This window comes from Dipodomys merriami, unplaced genomic scaffold (assembly GCF_024711535.1).
Source record: "Dipodomys merriami isolate MVZ:Mamm:240054 unplaced genomic scaffold, mDipMer1.0.p SCAF_161, whole genome shotgun sequence".
In the NCBI taxonomy this organism is placed as follows: Eukaryota; Metazoa; Chordata; class Mammalia; order Rodentia; family Heteromyidae; genus Dipodomys; species Dipodomys merriami.
This window is the reverse complement of record NW_027202949.1, coordinates 2,297,281-2,312,662: the sequence shown is the minus strand read 5'-3', so window position 1 is coordinate 2,312,662 and position 15,382 is coordinate 2,297,281.

Below are 15,382 nucleotides of genomic sequence, written 5' to 3'. Positions count from 1 at the left end.
GTTAGGGTTTGGCTTAGGTTTAGGTTTAGGATTAGGTTTAGGGTTAGGGTTATGGTGAGTGTTAGTGTTAGAGTTACGGTTAGGGTTTGGCTTAGGGTTAGTCTGAGGGTGAGGGTGGGGGTGAGGATTACGGTTAATGTTAGGGTTAGGGTTATTGTTAGTATTATGGTTAGAGTTAAGTTTGCGGTGAGGATGAGGCTGAGGGTGAGGGTTATGGTTAGGGTTAGGGTTAGTGTTATTATTAGGTTTAGAGTTAGAGTTACTTTGAGGTTTTGGGTGAGGGTGAGGGTTAGGGTTAGGGATAGGTTTAGGTATAGGATTAGGGATAGGGAGAGGGTGAGTTTATGGGTTAGGTTTAGGGTTAGGGTTAGGATTAGGGTTAGGGTGAGGGTTAGGGTTAGTGTTTGGGGTAGGGTGAGGATGAGGCTGAGGCTTAGGGTTAGGTTTAGTGTTAGGGTTAGGGTTAGGGTTAGAGTTACAGTGAGGGTTATGTTTAGGGTTAGGGTTAGGTTTAGGGTTAGGCTTAGGGTGAGAGTGGGTGTGTGTATTAGGGTTAGGGTTAGGATTAGGGTTATTGTTTGTGGTATGGTTAGAGTTAAGTTAGTGGTGAGGGTTAGGCTGAGGTTGCGGTTTATGGTTATGGTTAGGGTTGGGGTTAGTGTTATTGTTATAGTTAGGGTTAGAGTTACGGTGAGGTTGAGGATGGGGGTGAGGGTTACGATTAGGGTGAGGTTTAGGGAGAGGTTTAACGTTAGGGTTTGGGTTAGGGTGAGGGTCAGTGTGATGTTTATTGTTAGAGTTAGCGTTAAGGGGAGGGTTAGGATGAGAATTAGGGTTAGGATTAGTGTTAGGGTTAGGGTGAGGATGAGTGTGGGGGTGAGCATTAGGGTTAGGGTGATGGTTGGGTAAGGGTTAGTGTTATTGTTAGGGTTAGGGTTAGAGTTACGGTGAGGGTGAGGGTGAGGGTGAGGGTTAAGTTTAGGGTTATAATGGGATTTAGTGTTAGGGTTAGGGTTAGAGTGAGGGTGAGGTTTAGGGTTAGATATACGGTTAGGGGGAGGGTAGGGTGAGGGTGAGTGTGATGGTTAGGGTTAGGGTTACGTTTAGGTTTAGGGTTATGCTGAGGTTTAGGGTTAGTGTGAGAGTTAGGATTCGAATTAAGTTTATGGTTAGGGTGAGTGATAGGGTTAGGGTTAGGGGGAGGGTGAGAGTTAGGCTTAGGGTTAGGGTTAGGTTGAGAGTGAAGTTTAGGGTTAGAGTTAGGGTTATGGAGAAGTTAAGGGTTAGGGTTAGTGTTAGGTTTAGGGTGAGGGTGAGGTTTAGGTTGAGGTTTAGGGATAGGGTTAGGTTTAGGATTAGGGTTACTGTTAGGGTGAACGTGATGGTTAGTGTGAAGGTTAGTGTTAGGCTGAGAGTGAGGTTGATGGTGAGGGTTAGGTTTAGGTTGAGAGCTAGGGTTAGGGTTATGGGGAGGTTTTGGATGAGCTTTTTTTTTTTTTTTAAATTGTATTTTATTTTATTTGAGAACATACTGTACAGAGGGGCTACAATTACATGGGCAGGATAATGCATACATTTCTTACCAAGCATTGCAGCCTCCTCCTTTGTTTACCCTTCACTTCCCTTCCCCGCCTCCCCCCTCCCCCACCCAATTTTACCCCCCTCCCCCCACCCAATTATACCCCCCTCCCCCCCCACACCGAAATTGTAAAGCTGGTTTTGACATGACATTTTGTACTTCTCATTGTTGCAACAGGTCCACCTGAATCCTTAAACGACTTGTTTGTCACCATCTCCTCCACATGTTATACTGACATCAAATATAGTGAAAGTGGGGGTTACACTGTGGGGGAGGGACATACAAAGCAACAAAGAAATAATCTTATAAATGCATTAGAAACACATGCATGAAAGAAACGAAAACATTAAAATACATATTTAAGGGTTCATTTTCCTAACATCACATTATCTGGCCTTTTCCGCTTGACTCATACCTATACTAGATATTGCAAATAAGGGAAACCATGGGACCTGTGCTTCTTTGGGCCTGGCTTACTTCACTTAATATAATTTTTTCCAAACCTTTCCATTTCCTAACAAATGGGGAAATGTCATTCTTTCTGATGGAGGCATAGAATTCCATTGTGTATATATACCACATTTTCTTGATCCATTCATCTACTGAGGGGCATCTGGGTTGGTTCCATATCTTAGCTATGGTAAATAATGCTGCAATAAACATAGTTGTGCTGGTAGCTTTAGTGTGGTCTTGTTTGTAAACATTTGGGTAAATGCCCAAAAGTGGGATTGCTGGATCATAGGGGAGATCTATGTGAAATCTTTTGAGGAACCTCCATACTGCTTTCCAAAGTGGTTGAACAAGTTTACATTCCCACCAACAATGAAGTAAGGTTCCTTTCTGTCCACATCCCTTCCAGCATCTGTTGTTATTAGAGTTCTTGACTTTTGCTGTTCTAACTGGAGTGAGGTGATATCTCAATGTTGTTTTGATTTGCATTTCTTTTATGGCTAGGGATGTTGAACATTTCTTCATGTGTCTATTGGCCATCCTTCTTTCTTCTTCAGAGAAGCTTCTCTTTAAGTCTTTCGCCCACTTATTTATTGGGCAGTTGTTTCTTTGAGGATTTGTTGTTGGGTGGTTTAATTTTTTGAGTTCCAAGTATATTTTAGATATGAGACCCTTGTCCGTTGTATGGCTAGTAAAGATCTTCTCCCAATCAGTGGGCTTTCTATTGATCTTGCCAGCTATGTCATTTGCCCTGCAGAAGCTCTGCAATCTTATGCAATCCCATTTGTCCAACCTTTCTTTGATTTGTTGTGCTTCCGGGTCTCTATTCAGAAAATTTCGACCTGAGCCAAGGAGACCTAGGGTTTCTCCTATTCCATCCTGTAATGTTTTCAGAGTGTCTGCTTTGAGTTCAAGGTCTTTGATCAATTTGGAGTTGATTCTGGTGCAGGGTGATATATAAGGATCTAGCTTTAGTTTTCTACATGTAGTTAACCAATTTTGCCAGCACCATTTACTGAAGAGGCTGTCTTTCTTCCTTTCTATTGTTTTAGCTTCCTTATCGAAGATTAGATGGCTATAGGTCTGTAGGTTCATTTCTGGGTTTTCAATTCTATTCCATTGGTCCTGAGGTCTGTTCTTATGCCAATACCAAGCTGTTTTGATTACTATGGCTTTATAGTAGAGTTTGAAATTTGGTATTGATATTCCTCCAGCAGTGTTCTTTCCGTTGAGGAGCGTTTTTGCTATTCGGGGTCTTTTATTGTTCCATATGAATTTTTGGATTGCCTCCTCTATTTCCTTGAAGAATGAGGGTAGAATTTTGATAGGTATCGCGTTGAATTTGTAGATAGCCTTGGGAAGTATTGCCATTTTCACGATGTTAATCTTGCCAATCCAGGAGCATGGGAGGTTTTGCCATTTTTTAAGTTCTGTGTTGATTTCCTTTTTCAAGATTTTAAAGTTTTCATCATAGAGGTCCTTCACTTCTTTGGTTAAGTTAATTCCTAGGTATTTTATTTTTTGCGGGGCTATTACAAATGGAGTTGCTTTCCTAATTTCAGCCACACTTTTCTCATTGTTGGCATATAGAAAAGCCATTGATTTTGGGGGGTTAATTTTATAACCTGCTACTTTGCCAAAGTTTTGAATCAGCTTGAGTAATTTGGGAGTGGAGTCTATGGGATTCTTTAAATACAAGATCATGTCATCTGCAAAGAGGGAAAGTTTTATTTCTTCTTTCCCTATTTGGATCCCCTTTATGTCTGCATCTTGTCTTATTGCTGTAGCTAGGCATTCTAATACTAGATTGAAGAGAAGTGGAGAGAGTGGGCATCCTTGTCTTGTTCCTGAGTTAAGAGGAAATGGCTTTAGTTTTTCACCATTGAGTATAATGCTGGCTGTAGGTTTGTCATATACAGCCTTTATCGTATTGAGGAATGTTCCATGGATTCCTAATTTTTCCAGAACCTTCATCATAAAGGGGTGTTGGATCTTGTCAAATGCTTTTTCTGCATCTATTGAGATAACCATGTGGTTCTTATTCTTGCTCCTGTTGATGTGATGAATAATATTAATTGATTTGCGTATATTGAACCAGCTTTGCATCCCTGAAATGAATCCTGTTTGATCATGGTGTATGATTTTTTGGATGAATTGTTGAAGTCGATTGGCCAAAATTTTGTTGAGAAGTTTTGCATCAATGTTCATCAAAGAAATGGGTCTATAGTTCTCTTTCTTTGATGAGTCCCTGCCTGGTTTTGGGATGAGGGTTATGATGGCTTCATAGAATGTGTTCGGTAGTGAGCTTTCTCTTTCAATTTCATTGAAGAGTTGGAGGAGTATTGGTGTGAGCTCTGCTTTGAAGGCCTTGTAAAATTCCGCTGTAAAACCATCTGGTCCTGGGCTTTTCTTAGCTGGGAGGTCTCTTATTGCTGTTTCTATTTCAATGCTTGATATGGGCCTGTTAAGCTGGTTTAACTCATCTTGGTTTAGTTTTGGCATGTCAATATTTGCTAGGAAAAGGTCCATTTCTGTCAAGTTCTCAAACTTATTAGCATAAAGTTTTGAGAAGTATTCCCTTATAATGTTCTGAATCTTGGTTGTTTCCGTGGTGATGTTTCCATTCTCATCTGTGAGTTTATTAATTTGGGTGTGCTCTCTCCTTTTTCTGATAAGGTTTGCTAAGGGTCTGTCAATTTTGTTAAGTTTTTCGAAGAACCAACTCTTTGTTTTGTTGATTCTTTCTATCGTTTTTTTGGATTCTAATTCATTTAATTCTGATTTAATTTTGATTATTTCTTTCCGTCTACTGGATTGGGGTTTATCTTGCTGCTCTTTTTCAAGGAGGTTTAGATGTGTCATTAAATTGTTAGTTTCAGATCTCTCCAATTTGTTGATGTAGGAGCTCAGAGCTATAAACTTGCCTCTGAGTACTGCCTTTGCTGTGTCCCAGAGGAGCTGGTAATTTGTGTGTTCATTTTTGTTGAATAGCATGAACATTTGAATTTCCTTTCTAATCTCTTCCATGACCCACTCATGATTCAGCAGTGTGTTGTTCAGCCTCCATGTGATACCGGACTTTCTTTGGTGGCTTTTGGTGTTGAGTTCTAATTTTATTCCCTTGTGGTCAGAGAGAATGCAAGGTATAACTTCAATGTTTCTGAATTTAGACAAGTTTGCTTTGTGGCCTAAAATGTGGTCTATTTTAGAAAACGTTCCATGTGCTGCTGAGAAGAACGTGTATTCTGATGCTGCTGGGTGAAATGTTCGGTAAATGTCTGTTAAGTCTAGTTGATCTATGCAGCTGTTTAGATCTGCGGTTTCTCTGTTGAGTTTTTGCCGAGTTGATCTATCTAGTGGGGAGAGTGGTGTGTTAAAATCCCCAACGATTAATGTCTTTGGATCTATCTGGGATTTGAGGGAAAGTAGTGTTTCTTTGATAAATTTGGGTGCTCCATTGTTTGGCGAATAGATATTTAGAATTGTAATATCCTCCTGAAGGAGAGATCCTTTAATTAGTATGTAGCGACCTTCTTTATCTCTTCTCACGAATTTTAATTTGAAGTCTATTTTATCTGATATTAGGATTGCAACTCCCGCCTGTTTATGAGGGCCGTTTGCTTGGTAGATTTTGTTCCAGCCTTTAACCTTGAAAATATGTTTGTTTTTACGGGCAAGATGTGACTCCTGCAGGCAGCAGATAGAAGGGTCTTGTTTTTTAATCCTACTAGACAGTCTATGTCGCTTAATTGGAGAGTTCAGTCCGTTAACGTTAAGAGATAGGACTGAGAGGTATTTGGGAGTTCCTGCCATGTTATCCACCTTCTTGGGGGCTGTGAAAACTGGGTTCTTCCTAAGGTTCTTGGATTCTCAGTTTGGGTGCAGTTTCTTGGCCTTTGTTGCGTTCTTGTTGGTTTTCTATGTGTAGGACATCTTTAAGAATCTTTTGCAGGGCTGGTTTGGTGGAGATGTATTGTTTCAATTTTTCTTTGCTATGGAAGGTTTTTATTTGACCTTCAGTTATGAAGGAGAGTTTAGCTGGGTACAGTATTCTTGGTTGATAGTTGTTTGTTTTTAGGATGAGCTTTAAGGTTAGGATTAGGTTTAGGGTGAGGGCTAGGTTGAGGGTGAGGTTTAGGGTTAGGTTTAGGGTAAGGGTTAGGATGAGATTTAGGATTAGGATTAGGGTTAGGATTAGGGCTAGGGTGAGGGTTAGGGTGAGGGTTAGGGTTAGGGTTAGTATTAGGGTTAGGGTGAGGGTGAGTGTGAGGCTTAGGGTGAGGGTTAAGTTTAGGGATTGGGCAAGGGTGAGTGTGAGGATGAGGATTAGGGTTAGGTTTAGGGTTAGGGTTAGGGTTAGATTTAAGGTTAGGTTTAGGATTAGGGTTAGGGTGAGAGTGAGTGTAAGGGTTAGGTTGAGGGTTAGGCTTAGGCTTATGGTTAGGCTGAAGGTGAGGGTGGGGGTGAGGATTAGGGGTAGGGTGATGGTTCAGTTTAGGATTAGTGTTATTTTTATGGTTAGGTTTAGCGTTACAGTGAGGGTGAGGGTGCGATTGAGGGTTAGGGTTAGGGTGAGGTTTAGGGTTTGGGTTAGGGTTAGAGTTAGGTTTAGGGTGAGGGTGAGGTTTAGGGTTAAAATTACGGTTCGGGTGAGGGTTAGGTTGAGGTTTAGGGTTAGTGTTAGTGTTAAGATTAGGTTTACGGTGAGAGTTAGGGGGAGGGTTAGGGTTAGGATTAGGGTTAGGGTGAGTGTGAGTGTGTGTGTTAGGGTTAGGTTTAGGGTTAGGCTTAGGGTTAGGCTGAGGGTGAGGTTGAGGGTGAGGGTTAGGATTAGGTTGAGGGGTAGGGTTCGGGTTAAGTTTAGGGTTAGAGTGAGGGTTAGGGTAAGGGTTATGGTGAGGGTGAGGGTTAGGGTTAGGTTGACGGTTAGGTTTAGGTTTAGGGTAAGGGTGAGGATGAGTGTTAGGCTTATGGTGAGGGTTAAGATGAGGGTTAGTTTTAGGATTAGGGTTATGGTGAGGGCTATTGTGAGGGTGAGGTTCAGGGTTAGGGTTAGGGTTAAGGTGAGGATGAGTGTGAGGTTTAGGGTTAGAGTTAGGGTTAGGGTGAGGCTGAGGTTGAAGTTTAGTTTTAGGGTTAGTGTTACATTTATGGTTAGGGTGAGGGTGAGGGTTAGGCTAAGGGTTAGGATTAGGATTATGGTAAGCGTTAGGGTGAGTCTGAGGGTTAGGGTTAGGCTTAGGATTAGGCTTAGGTTTAGGCCGAGGGTGAGGGTGAGGTTGAAGTTTAGGGTTAGGGTGAGTTTTAGGATTAGGGTTAGGGTGAGAGTTAGGGTTTGCCTTAAGTTTAGGGTTAGGCTGAGGGTTACGGTTAGTCTTACAGTGAGCATGAGAGTTAGGGTTAGGCTGAGGGTTAGGATTAGGGTTAGGGTTATTGTGACGGTTAGGGTTAGAGTTAGGGTGAGGGTTAGGATGAGGTTTAGTGTTAGGATTAGGGTTAGGGTGCGGGCTAGTGTGTGGTTGAGGGTTAGGGTTAGTGTTAGGGTGAGGATTAGGGTTAGGGTTAGTTTTAGGGTGAGGGTTAGGATGAGTGTTAGGGTTATGGTGACATGAGGGTTAGGGTTAGGGTTTAGGTTAGGGTTAGAATTAGTGTTAGGGTGAGGGTGAGTGTTAGGATTAGGGTTAGGGTTAGGGTTAGGTTTAGGTTTAGGGTTAGGATTAGTGCTAGTGTTAGTGTTAGAGTTACAGTGAGCGTGAGGGTGAGGGTGAGGTTGAGGGTTAGGTTTGGGGTGAGGTTTAGGGTTATGGTTAGGATTATGGTTATGGTGAGGGTGAGGTTTAGGGTTAGATGTAGGGTTAGGGTGCGGGTTATGTCGAGGGTTAGGATTAGGGTCAGTGTGAGGGTTAAGGTTAGGGTGAGCGTTAGGTTGAGTTTTAGGGTTAGGGTTAAGTTTAGGGTTTGGATTTGGGTTAGGGTGAGGGTGAGTGTGAGGTTTACGGTTAGGTTTAGGCTTAGGCTGAGGGTGAGGGTGGGGATGAGGATTAGGTTTAGGGTGATGTTTAGGATTAGGGTTAGGATGTTGGATAGGGTGAGGGTGAGGATTAGGGTAAGGCTTAGGATTAGGCTTAGGGTTAGACTCAGTGTGAGGTTTAGTGTGAGGGTTAGGGTTAGGGTGATGTTTAGGTTCACGGTTACGGTGAGGGTTAGGATGAGGTTTAGGGTTACAGTGAGGGTTAGGGTGAGGATGACAGTAAGGGTTAAGTTGAGGTTGAGACTGAGAGTGAAGGTTAAGATAAGGGTGAGGGTTAGGGTTAGGTTTAGGGTTAGGGTATGGGTTAGGGTTAGGGTTAGGGTGAGGGTTAGATTGAGGATTAGGGTTAATGTTAGTGTGAGGTTTCGGTGAGGATGAGGGTTATTGTTAAGGTGAGGGTTAGAATTAGGGTTAGTGTGAGGGCAAGCATGAGGGTGAGGTTTAGGATTAGGGTTAGGGTTCAGGTGAGTTTTAGGATTAGGGTGAGATTTAGGGTTAGTGTGAAGGTTAGTGTTAGGGTTAGGGTTAGTTTTAGGGTGAGGGTAAGTGTTAGGGTGAGGGTGAGGCTGAGGGTGAGTGTTATTGTTAGGTTTAGGGTTAGGGTTAGGGTTTGGGTAAGGTTTAGTGTTAGTATTAGTGTTAGAGTTAGGGTGAGGGTGAGGTTTAGGGTAGATTTAGGATTTGGGGGAGGGTGAGTGTGAGGGTTATGGAGAGGGTTGTGCTTAGGCTTAGGGTTAGTCTGAGAGTAAGGCTGGGTGTGAGGATTAGGGTTAGGGCGATGGTTAGGGTTAGGATTAATGTAATTGTTAGTGTTAGGGTTAGAGTTACGGTGAGGGTGAGGGTGCAGGTGAGGTTTAGTGTTAGGGCTAGGGTGGGGTTTAGAGTTACGGTTAGGGTTAGGGTTAGGATGAGGGTGTGGTTTAGGTTTAGATATAGGGTTAGGGGGATGGTTAGCGTGAGGGTTAGGGTTAGGGTTAGTGTTAGGGCTAGGGTGATGGTGAGGTTTAGGTTGAGGATTAGGGTTAGGGTTAGGGTTTGGGTTAGTGTGAGGGTTAGTGTCAGGGTTAGGGTTAGTGTTAGGGTGAGGGTAAGTGTTAGGGTGAGGGTTTGGGTTAGGGTAAGTGTTGTGGTTATGGTGAGGGTTAGGGTTATGTTTATTGTTATGGTTAGGGTTAGGGTTACAGTTACAGTGAGGGTGAAGGTGAGGTTTAGGGTTAGGGTTAGGGTGAGTTTTAGGTTTATGTTTAGGGTTAGAGTTAGGGTTAGTGTGAGAGTGAGGTTTACGTTTACAGTTAGGGTTAATGTCAGGGTTAGTGTTAGGGTAAGGGTTAGGATTAGTGTTAGGCTTAGGCTTAGTTTTAGGCTTAGTCCGAGGATGAGGGTGAGGGTTAGGGTTTGGGTTAGGGTCAGGGTTAGGTTTAGGGTTATGGTGAGGGATAGGATGAGTTTTAGGGTTAGGATTAGGGTTAGGGTTAGGGCTAGGGTGAGGGTTATGGTGAGGGTTAGGTTAAGGGATAGGATTAGGGTTACGGTGAGGGTGAGTAGGAGGGTTAGGGTTAGGGTTAGGATTAGGCTTAGGGTTAGGTTGAGGGTTAGGGTTAGGGTTTGGGTTAGGGTGAGGGTTATGGTTAGGGTTAGGGCTAGGATGAGGGTGATGGTTAAAATCAGGGTTAGGATCATTGTAAGTGTTATGGTTAGGGTTACATTTGCAATTAGGGTGAGGCTGAGTGTGAAGGTTAGCTTTAGGGTTAGGGTTAGTTTTAGGGATAGGATTAGTGTTAATGTTAGTGTTAGGGTTAGAGTTACGGTTTGGGTGAGGGTGAGGGTGAGAGTTAGGGTTAGGGTTAGTGTGAGGTTTAGGGATAAGGTTAGGATTAGGGATAGGGTGTGGGTGAGGTTTAGAGTTAGAGTTACGTTGAGGGTGAGGGTTATGGTGATTGTTAGGGTTAGTGTTAGTGTTAGGGTTAGTGTTAGGATTAGGGTGAGGTTTAGGTTGAGGTTTAGGTTTAGGATTAGGTTTAGGGTGAGGGTGAGTGTGAGGGTTAAGATAAGGATTAGGCTTAGGCTTAGGGTAAGGTTGAGGGTGATGGTTGGGGAGAGGATTAGGCTTAGGGTGACGTTTAGCCTTAGGGTGAGGGTGAGGGTTAGGGTTAGGGTTAGGGTTAGGATTAGGGTTAGGGTGAGGGCTAGGGTGAAGGTGAGGGATATGGTTAGGGTTAGGCTTAGGCATAGGGTTAGGATGAGGGTGATGGTGAGGGTGGGGGTTAGGGTTATAGTGATGGATTAGGTTAGGTTTAGGGTGAGGGTTAGAATGAGAATGACGGTAAGAGTAAAGGTGAGGGTTAGCTTGAGGTTGAGGGTTAGGGTTAGGGTTAGGGTTAGGGTTAGGGTTAGGGTTAGACTCACGATTTGGGTTAGGGCTAGTGTGAGGTTTAGGGTGAGGATGAGGGTTAGGGTTAGAATTAGGGTTAGGGTGAGGGCTAGTGTGAGGGTGAGGTTTAGGGTTAGGGTTATGTTTCAGGTGAGGGGTAGGGTTAGGTTTAGAATTAGGGTTAGGTTTAGTGTGAGGGTTAAGTTTAGGGTGAGCGTGAGGGTGGGGGTAAGGTTTATGGTGAGGGTTAGGGAGAGGGTGAGGGTTAGGGTTAGGATTAGGGATAGGGTTAGGTTTAGGCTGAAGGTGATCGTGAGGGTGAGGGTAAGGTTTAGGTTTAGGGTTATGTTTATTTTTAGGGTGAGGTCTAGGGTGAGGGTGAGTGTTAAGGTGAAGTTGAGGTTTAGGCTGAGGGTCTTGGTTAGGTAATGGTTAGGGTTAGGGTGAGGATTAGGTGAGGTTAAGGGTGAGGGTGAGCTTTAGCGTTAGGGTGTGGGTGAGGGTTAGGGTTAGGGTGAGGGTTCGGGTAATGGTTAGGGTTAGGGTGAAGTTGAAGGTTAGGATTAGGGGTAAGTGAGGGTTAGGGTTAGGGTTAGGGATAGGGTGAGGGTGAGGGTTAGGATTAGGTTTAGGGTTAGGGTGAGGTTTAGGGTGAGGGTGAGGTTTAAGGTTAGGCTTAGGTTTGGGGTGGGGGTAAGTGATAGCTTGAGGGTTAGGGTGAGTTTTAGAGTTAGCATTAGGGTTAGGGTGAGGGTTAGGGTGAGGGTTAGGGTGAGGGTGAGTGAGAGAGTGAGCGTTAGGGTGAGGATTAGGGTGAGTTTTAGGGTTAGGGTGAGGGTTAGGTTAAGGGTGAGTGTTAGGGTGTGGGTTAGGTTTACGGTTATGCTTAGGGTTAGGGTGAGGTTTAGGGTTAGGATTAGGTTGAGGGTTAGGGTGATGGTTAGGGTGAGGGTGAGGGTTAGGGGTCGGGTGAGGGTTATGTTTATTATTATGGTTAGGGTCAGGTTTAAGATGATGGTGAGGTTTAGGGTGAGGGTTGGGGTGAGGGTTAGGGTTAGGGTTAAGATGAGGGTTATGATAAGGGGTAGGGTTACGGTTAGGTTGAGGGTTAGGTTTAGTGTGAGAGTTAGGGGTAGGGTTAGGTTTAGGATTAGTGTGAGGGTAAGAATTACGGTGATGATTAGGGTGAGGGTGAGGTTTAGGGTTAGGAATAGTGATAGGGTTAGTGTTATACTGAGGGTGAGCGTGAGGGTGAGGGTTAGGGTTAGGGTTAGTGTTAGGGTGAGGTCTAGGGTGAGGGTTAGGGTTAGGGTGAGGATTAGGTTGAGGGTGATGGTAATTGTAAATGTGAGGGTTAGGCGGAGGGTGAGGGTTAAGATAAGGGTGAGGTTTAGGATTAGGGTGAGGGTTAGGGTAAGGTTTCCGGTTAGGGTTAGGTTGAGGATTAGATTGAGGATTAGGTTTAGGGTTAATGTGAGGTTTAGGGTGAGGATGAGGGTTAGGATTCGGTGGAGGGTTAGGGTTAGAATTAGGGTTAGGGTGAGGACTAGGGTGAGGTTTCAGGTAAGGGTTAGGTTTAGGGTGAGGTTTAGGGTTAGGGTGACGGTGAGGTTATGGTTCAGGGTGAGGGTTAGGCTGAGAGTGAGTTTTAGGGTTAGGGTTAGGGTTAGGGTGAGAGGAAGGGTGAGGGTTAGGATGAGTGTTAGGGTGATGGTGAGGGTTAGGGTTAGGATTGGGGTCAGGGTTAGGCTGAGGGTTAGGGTGAGGGGTAGGGTTAGGGTAAGGGTGAAGATTAGGGACAGTGTGAGTGTTAGGGTTAGAGTGAGGGTAAGGGTTAGGTTCAGGGTTAGGGTTAGGGTGAGGGTTAGCGTTAGGGTTAGGGTGAGGGTTAGTGTTAGGTTGGAGGTTAGGGTGAGGGTTAGGGTGGGTGTTAGGGTTCTGGTGAGAGAGAGGATTAGGGTTAGGGTGAGGGTTATGGTTAGGGTGATGTGTAGAATGAGGCTGAGGGTTAGGGTGAGGGTGAGTGTGAGGGTTAGGGTATGGGTGAGGGTTAAGGTGAGGGTAAGGGTTAGAGTAACAGTGGGGGTTAGGGTTAGGGTGAGGTTAAGTGTTAGGATTAGGGTGAACGTTACGGTTACGGTTATGGTGAGGGTTAGGGTTAGGGTTAGGTTTAGGGTGAGGGTGAGTGTTAGAGTTAGGATGAGGGTTTTGGAAAGTATGAGGGTTAGGTTTTCCGTGAGGGTTAGGGTTAGGGTGAGTGTTAGGGTTAGGGTGAGGATAAGGTAAGGGTGAGGGTGAGGGTTAGGGTTACTCTTAGTGTGAGGTTTAGGGTTACGGTTATGGTGAGGGTTAGGGTTAGGGTTATGTTTAGGGTGAGGGTGAGTGTTAGAGTGAGGATGAGGTTTTTGGAGAGTGTGAGGGTTAGGGTTGCGGTGAGGGTTAGGGTTAGGGTGAGTGTTAGGGTGACGGTGAGGGTGAGGTTTAGGGTTGATGTTAGGGTTAGAGTGAGGGGTAGGGTGAGGGGTAGGGTTATGGTTAGGGTGAGGGTTAGGGTTACTGTGAGGGTTATGGTTAGGGTGAGCTTTAGGGTTACTGTGAGGGTTCAAGTTAGGGTTAGCCTTAGTGTTAGGGTGAGGGTAAGGGTTAGGTTGAGGTTTAGGGATAGGTGGAGGGTTAGGGTTAATGTCAGGGTTAAGGTTAGGGTTAGTGTTAGGGTGAGGGTGAGGGTTAAGATAAGGTTTAGGGTTAGAGTTATTGTTAGGGTTAGAGTGAGGGTTACAGTTCAGTTTAGGGTGAGGGTGAAGGTGAGGGATATGGTTACGGTTAGGGTGAGGTTTAGGGTTAAGGTTAGGGGTAGTGTTAGGAGGAAGTTTAGGGTGATGGGTAGGGTTAGGGATAGGGTAGGGGTAGGGTTTTGGTTAGGGTTAAGGTGAGGGTTCGGCTTAGGGTGAGGTTTAGGGTTAGGGTTAGTGTTAGGGTGAGGGATGGGTTAGCAATATTATTAGTGTGAGGGCTAAGGTGTGGGTGAGGGTTACGGTTAGGGTTAGGTTTAGGGTGAGGGTTAGGCTTAGGCTGAGAGTTAGGGTTAGTGGGAGGGTTGGTGTTAGGGTTAGGCTTAGTGTTAGGGTGAGGATAAGGGTTAGAGTGAGGGTTAGGTTTAGGGTGAGCGTTAGGGTTAGGGTGAGGGTCAGGTTTAGGGTTAGGGTTAGGCTGAGGGTTAGGTCAGAGTTAGAGTTAGGGTTAGGGTAAGGGTTAGCGTTAGGGTGAGGTTTAGGTTTAGGATTAGTGTCAGAGTTATGGTTATGTTTAGGGTGAGGCTTTCGGATTAGGGTTAGGGTTAGGGTTAGGTAGAAGGTTAAGGTGAGGGTGACGGTTAGGGTTAGTTTTAGGTTTATCGTGTGAGTAAGTGATAGTGTGAGAATTAGGGTGAGTGTTAGAGTTAGCATTAGGGTTAGAGTGAAGTTTAGGGTGAGGGATATGGGTAGGGTTAAGGTGAGCTTGAGGGTGAGGGTTAGGGTTAGGGTTAGGGTGGGTTTTAGGGTTAGGGTGAGGATTAGTGTTAGTGTTAGAGTGAGGGTAAGGGTAAGGGTGAGGGTGACGGTTAGGGTTAGAGTTAGGCTGAGGGTGAGGTTTAGTGTGAGGTTTAGGGTGAGGATGAGGTTAAGGCTTATTGTGAGGTAAGGGTGAGGGTTAGGGTTAGTGTTAGGGTGAGGGTTAGGGATAAGGTTAGGGTTAGGGATAGGGATAGGGTTAGGGTGAGGGTTAGGGTAATGGGTATGGTTATGTTATGGTGAGGGTTAGGTTTAGTGTAAGTATTAGGGTTAGGGTTAGGTTTAGGATTAGTGTGAAGGTAAGAATTAGGGTGACGGTTAGGGTGAGGGTGAGGTTTAGGGTTAGGATTAGGGTTATGGTTAGTGTTATGCTTAGGGTGATGGTGAGGGTGAGGGTGAGTGTGAGTTTTAGGGTTAGGGTTAGGGTTAGGTTGAGGGTTATGGTTAGGGTTAATTTGAGGGTGGTATGAGGGTGAGGTTTAGGGTGAGGGAAAGGGTTATGGTGAGGGCCTGGGTGAGTGTGAGGTTTAGGGTTAGGGTGAGGGTTTGAGTTAGGTTTAGTGTGAGGGTTATGGTGAGTGGTAGGGTTAGGTTTAGGGTGAGGTTAGGTTTAGTGTGAGGGTTACGGTTAGGGTTAGGATGAGGGTGAGGTAAGGGTTATGGTGAGGGTTAAGGTGAGGGCAAGGGTTAGAGATAGGAATAGGGATAGTGTTAGGGTTAGGCTGACGGTGAGGATGAGGGTGCGGGTGAATTTTAGGGTTAGGGTTACGGTTAGGGTGAGGGCTAGTGTGAGGGTGAGGGTTAGGGTGAAGGTGAGTGTAAGGGTGAGGGTCTTGGTTAAGTAATGTTAGGGTTAGGGTGAGGATTAGATGAGGGTTAGGGTGAGGGTGCAGGTTCAGGTGATGGTGAGGGTTAGGATGAGGTTGAGGTTTAGTAACCCTAACCGGGTTAGGTGAGGGTTAGGGTTCAGGTTAGGGTTAGGGTTAGGTTAGTGTTAGGGTTAGGCTTAAAGTTAGGGTAAGAGTTAGAGTTAGGGGTAGGGTTATGGTTAGGGTGAGTATTAGGTTTAATGTGAGGGTTAGGGTTAGGGTGAGGATAAAGTAAGGGTGAGAGTTAGGGTGAGGGTGAGGTTTAGGGTTACTATTAGAGTGAGGGTTAGGCTTAGGTTTAGTGTTAAGGGGAGGGTTAGGATGACGGTTAGGGTTAGGCTTAGGGTTAAGGAGAGGGTGAGTGTGAGCGTGAGGCTTAGGGTGAACGTTAGGGTTAGGGTGGAGGTTAGTATTAGGGTTAGTGTGAGGGTTTGGGTTAGGCTTAGGGTTACGGAGAGGGTGAGGGTGACCGTGAGGGTTAGGGTTAGGGTTAGGGTTAGGGTGAACGTTAGGGTTAGGGTGGAGGTTGGT